Source organism: Gracilinanus agilis, chromosome 4 (genome assembly GCF_016433145.1).
Source record: "Gracilinanus agilis isolate LMUSP501 chromosome 4, AgileGrace, whole genome shotgun sequence".
In the NCBI taxonomy this organism is placed as follows: Eukaryota; Metazoa; Chordata; class Mammalia; order Didelphimorphia; family Didelphidae; genus Gracilinanus; species Gracilinanus agilis.
In genome coordinates, this window is record NC_058133.1 from 246,615,463 (window position 1) to 246,622,171 (window position 6,709).

Here is a 6,709-nt window from a genome sequence, read left to right on the forward strand (position 1 = left end):
CCAGATATTAAACTGTACTATAAAGCAGCAGTCATCAAAACAATATGGTACTGGCTAAGAGATAGAGAGGAGGATCAGTGGAATAGACTTGGGATACATGACATCAGCAAGACAGTATATGATAAACCCAAAGAGCCCAACTTTTGGGACATGAATCCACTATTTGACAAAAACTGCTGGGAAATTTGGAAAACAATATGGGAGAGATTAGGTTTAGATCAGCATCTTACACCCTACACCAAGATAAATTCAGAATGGGTGAATGACTTGAATATAAAGAGGGAAACTATAAATAAGTTAAGTGAACACAAAATAGTATACCTGTCAGATCTCTGGGAAAGGAAAGATTTTAAAACCAAGCAAGAGTTAGAGAAAATGACAAAATGTAAATTAAATGGTTTTGATTATATTAAGCTAAAAAGCTTTTGTACAAACAAAAACAATGTAGTCAAAATCAGAAGGGAAACAACAAATTGGGAAAAAATCTTTATAACAAAAAACTCTGACAGGGGTCTAATTATTCAAATATACAAGGAGTTAAATCAATTGTATAAAAAATCAAGCCATTCCCCAATTGATAATTGGGCAAGAGACATGAATAGGCAATTTTCAGGTAAAGAAATCGAAAGTATCAATAAGCACATGAGAAAGTGTTCTAAATCTCTAATAATTAGAGAAATGCAAATCAAAACAACTCTGAGGTATCACCTCACACCTAGCAGATTGGCTAAAATGAAAGAAGGGGAGAGTAATGAATGCTGGAGGGGATGTGGCAAAATTGGGACATGATGCATTGCTGGTGGAGTTGTGAACTGATCCAACCATTCTGGCTGGCAATTTGGAGCTATGCTCAAAGGGCTATAAAAGAATGCCTGCCCTTTGATCCAGCCATACCATTGTTGGGTTTGTACCCCAAAGAGATCATAGATAAACAGACTTGTATGAAAATATTTATAGCTGCGCTTTTTGTGGTGGCAAAGAACTGGAAAATGAGGGCATGCCCTTCAATTGGGGAATGGCTGAACAAATTGTGGTATATGCTGGTGATGGAATACTATTGTGCTAAAAGGAATAATCAATTAGAAGACCAGCAATTTGATGTAGGTTAAACAAGTTCCATCATTGAAAAACATCTCCATCTTGGTTCTGTTGTAAAACAAAACATAAATCCCCTACCTAACACACACACACACACACACACACACACACACACATATAAAAAAAAAGTTGATTTTTTAAAAATTATGCAAATTCCATCAGTTCTTTAGAATTATAGTGGATTATTGTGGGTGTTATTTTTTTTTATGATTTCAATTTTAAATAGATTTTATTCTCCAGGACAAGAATTGCATTTCCACTTGTTTACAGTACTAAAAAAGTTCAATGTGGGGGCAGCTGGGTAGCTCAGTGGATTGAGAGCCAGGCCTAGAGACGGGAGGTCCTCGGTTCAAATCTGGCCTCAGACACTTCTCAGCTGTGTGACCCTGGACAAGTCACTTGACCCCCATTGCCTACCCTTACCACTCTTCTGCCTTGGAGTCAATGTACAGTACTGACTCCAAGGCAGAAGGTAAGGGTTTAAAAAAAAAAAAAGTTCAATGTTATGCACTTCTCCTTCTGCAAGAATTCATGTATTCAAAATGCCCAGATTTACATAGTATCTTAAATGTTAAACTGCTATTGCCTAGAATAGAAATTTGAAGCCTTCAGTTTTTGAAAAACTGTGTGGAATGTTCTTTTTTTCTGGTATATTTAGTTGATCTCTACATTGACATGTCCAAAAGTACCTCCAGATGGAAATTCTCCACCAACTTGAAACCCACCAGGCATACCTCCTGTCCTCTAATGCATGATGAAATTGAAGACTTTCTCCAATTTTTTTCTGTACATGCTCAAATTCTTCATTCTCAGTAATCTGGTTCTTAACCAGACAACTGATTATTTCATTACATTTGTCAAGGATCTTCTGATTGTCTTCATCACAAATTTTACCTTGTAGTTTCTCATTCTCTAAATTGGCTTCATGTTGAAAGCAGAAGATTCAAGAGAAATCTTGGAAGACACTTTGCCTCTCTGATTCTCCTTGTATTTCTCCTTTTATGAAATTTGTTAAAGCAAAACAGATACTTCTAATCAAACACTTTTCATCCAGATTTATAGCTGCAATGTAAAGAAAAACAATTCATCAAAATTACAAGTTTTAAGGATAAAACTATTTCAAAATAGCCAAGACATTGTGGGAAATGTAATACATTCTATCCACAAGCAACAAATACTATTTTCAATTTTTTAAGATTTAACAATAGCATTTCTCTGGTAAAAAAGTATCAAAAGAGTTTAAGGAACTTGCTGAAATAATCCAAGAAAAGTTTTTCTTGAAACTATAAAGTGCAATGAGGTTAGCTGTCTAAAAGGCACCCATTTTGTCTAAGATGAAGACCAAGAAGAATGTTTAATTTAATAGCTTCAATTTAGAAAACCTTCTGGTCTTCACTTATTTCTATGCCCCTACCCAACAAACAAAAAGTAGATTTCTAATTTAGAATTTAGCATTGTTTCTTCATACAGAGCAGCTTATTAATGATCATAATCTTTTACTCATCTGTGTTTTGGTGTCTTGGCCAAAAATATATTTTAAAGATTTAGTAATAAATTAAATAAAATAGGTAGTTTAAAAAAAACTATGAGGACTGGCATAACTTTTGAATGAAAATAGGAGAAGAAAAGGTTTAACTTAATTAATCAATTAATAATTATGAGAGAGAAATATTATGTTAAAATAACTAACATTATTGTTCTGGAATGCCAAGAAGTGAAAGAGTGCAAGGTTTCTATACCATCCTACCCTCACTTCATTATACCTAGTGCTACAATTCCCTCAGACTATAGGACTAGAAACTGTGATGTACATGGACCAAGTGTCCCTATTTGACTTTATTAATCTACCCTAACCTAGGAATGGAATGAAAAGTCAAATTCACATTTCTCCTTTATTAAGCATGTGGTCTCTCTTTGGAGACCACTTTTGGGAAATATAGAACTTTTTCAATATAAAAAACACACACTAATTCAAATCCCACTCTGCCCAAGTGATTGTAACTCTTTAGTCATCATTGAATTAGACTAAGTTTTTAATTGATACCATGGAAATTAAAAAATAAGCATCATATTATCAATCTTTTTTTTCTGTAAGTCTCCATTTTTGAAAACCTGTTCACTGCCTAGGCACAATGGAGTAAAATAATACTTACTAACATTGGATATTATGCATTCACACTAACATTACACTTTATGCTTAAACTACTACTTCTGGCTCTATAAAGATAAAGCCAAAGTGCAGGCCTAATTCTGAATTTAGCTACATTTTTTACTTAAACCCTTTCCCTCACATTTTCTAATTTGTAACTAGCAATACAGAAAGTTAATTAGAACTACTTCTGCTCCTAAGCTTTTGATAACAAACTCATTACCAGGACCTAAAACTGTGAAAAGTATACAAAAGCAATAAGAAAAATGACATTCTAAAGCTAATCTGATGCCAAAGCCTGTGCGGAAAATATTTCAAGGGCATTATCTCAGATCTTTATGAATCTCAAAAATTTGTCAACTGGGGGCAGCTGGGCAGCTCAGTGGATTGAGAGCCAGGCCTAGAGACAGGAGGTCCTGGGTTCAAATCTGGCCTCAGACACTTCCCAGCTGAGTGACCCTGGGCAAGTCACTTGACCCCCATTGCATACCCTTGCCACTCTTCCACCTATCAGTCAATGCACAGAAGTTAGGGGTTTAAAATAAAAAAAAAAAATTTTGTCAACTGTTAAGACACTTTACCATGTTTTATCTTGTTTTCAGTGCAAATATATGCCCCACCAACTTAAAAAATAAAAGTTTTATAATTTTCAAGATATAGGAGAAATTATTATTATTATATTATGATATATGTGAATTTGCCAAATATATATTCCATAGATATTTTTTTACACTTTAATTGCAAGCACCTCAAATTATTTAACTACATCAAAGCAAAACGTTTTCATCAAATGCTGGGTTATATTTTAAAAGAAATCTACCAACAAAAAACATGGAAAGAGGTTAAAATCAAATTTTCAGCTGATTTATTATGGTACGGCAATGCAAAATTAAAGTGGCAGTCAGTTCCTACTTTCATGGACATAGTTATGCTGGCGAGAACAGCTAAGTCATACACAATTATTACTATATGTACTAGTCTACTGGTTTGTTCTTACTTCATTTTGCCTTAGATCATGTAAGTCCAGGTTTTTCTGAAAGCATCCTGCTCATCATTTCTTATAGCATAATAGCATTCCATCCTAGTCATATACTTGTTCAGCCATTTCCCACATGATCATGTCCCTTCAGTTTCCAATTCTTTGCCAACACAAGCAAACAAACAAAAGACTCCTATAAATATTTTAGTATATATAGATCCTGTTCCTTTTTTTTTTTATTAAAAATTTATTTAGTAATCTCTTTGGGATACAGGTCTAGTAGTGGTCATCATCTACTTTTGCAACTAGAACTGAAAAAATCATTGGAGTGTCCCCTTCTAGAGGTTATTAGACCCAGCGCTGAATCTTTTCCCACACTTTTTGAGGAGACAACAGCTCTATACAAAATTGTCGAGGATTCTTAGCTGTGAAGGGCTATTGCTAATTGTAGGACAAGTCTCTCACCTGTAAGAAGATGTCTTTTTAAATCTCTATAATCTGGTTTTTTAAGGTGGAAAAGGAGAGGGAGCCACTTTCCCATTTTTTCTTTCAGACTTCCTTTAGTTCTTCAGAGATAACCTTATACCTTCAAAGTTTAGATTCTAACTGGACTCCAGTTATAGAACTCAAATCATGAAATGAAGTGAGTTACTTCATCTCAAAGATGAAAGAGGCAATTTCAGATCTATTTCTCTATCTTTGAGGAACTAAAGAAATGCCAGACTACCCACAGGTACAAGGACCATGCCAGGAAGACTTCTTTCAGAGTTATCACTTTAGTGGTAGACTTAGAAAATTCCTTTTAAAAGTAGATTAACCTAGTTTTGTTTGTTTGTTTGTTTTAACTCTTACCTTCCACTTTAGAATCAATACTGTGTATTGGTTCCTAGGCTGAGGAGAGCTGAGGGCTAGGCAATGGGGGTCAAGTGACTTGCCCAGGGTCACACAACTGGGAATGTGAAAAGTTTTAAATGTTAATCTTTTTCTATTCTATCCTCAAGCCAATAGGGAACAATGGGAGTTGAGTGACAGGGTTAGGGCTGCACTTAAGGAAAATGACTTTCAAAGCCTAGGGGCCTGCTTATACTAGAATAATACATTTGTCACATGTGCCAACTTCAGTTTTTTATTCTCCAATATAAACAATGTATGCCCCAATATTCAGAAACCACTTTAACTAGTCTATTCACCCAACAAAATTGAACAACTTTTGATTGCCCCTAAAGTGTTCAGAAGCCAGTCCTTAACAGGATAAAAGGGACCCAGGTGGTTGTGGTGTAATTTAATACATGTTCTTGCTGCTTTCTTTATTTTAAAGCAATAAAATGTAGATATGGATTTTGAGGCATCAAGGTAGCATAGTTACTTCCTAGCTTTGTGACCTTGGGCAAGTCACTTAACTGGCTAGCCCTTACAGCTCTTCCACCTTAAAAATGATACTAAGACAGAAGGTAAAGGTCAAAAAAATAAAAAAAACATTTAAAAAAATAGAAAGAATGCACTATTTCCTTATATGGCACCTATCTCTTCCCTCTGTTTCCTCCTGCCCCCTCCCCAAAAGAACAATACTTACTACTACACAAGATGCTTAGTGAGTTGCATATAATCAAATATCATCATCTCAGAAGCAAGTCCTGAATTCTTTACTAATAAGCCAAATGATATATAATCATTTCAGAGAAAAGTTACTAAATTAACTATTATGCTAAGCAAATGGGAGCAGAGCAACTCCTATAAAGGCCAAATTATCTCACTTTCGTATTCCCAGAGCTTAGCAGAGTGACTATATCATAGCAAACACTTAACCAGACCTTGTTGAATGACTTCTCCAGATACCTGGGACAAGCTCTCATATTGCCTCAATCAAAATGTTGGTACCTGCTTCTGCTGTGTGGTAACTCCTATCCCTGAATTTAAGTTTCTTTACATCCATCTGGACTTTGGTCAGTTATCTAATTAGAAGTATTATTTTGTTCCAGGGAAGCCAGGAATCACCTAATACTGAAAGAGGTAAAAATCAGATTTGATTGACCACCTCTAAACTATTTGTATTAAAAAGAAAAGTGAAGAAATCCTGTCATCCTAATGGATCATATATAGTAAATTCTTCTCTATTTAAATGTAAAAAAAAAAAAAACTAGATAAAAGTTTTACTTCTAAATGGCAAAATAATAAGTGTGTTTATAACCAATTTGTAAATTCATTTATGAGATAGTATAAAGGTTCTTATTTCTAAGGATCATGTTTTTCTTTTTTCACTTTGCTCTTCTAGGGCTCAGGAAGTGGACAAAACCTCTGTTCAAGGCCTAGTTTATTCTACTCAGGAAGAGTTGCACTTCTTCTTAGGCCTGATGCATGGTCTGCTTTGCTAGAGCAATTGTTCTGAATGGGTCAGGGTCAGACCAAATGTGAATTTCGATGGAGTGCTTGGAATACCTGGCAACCAGGACTTAGAACTAGATTGGTGAGTAGGCTTAGGCTCA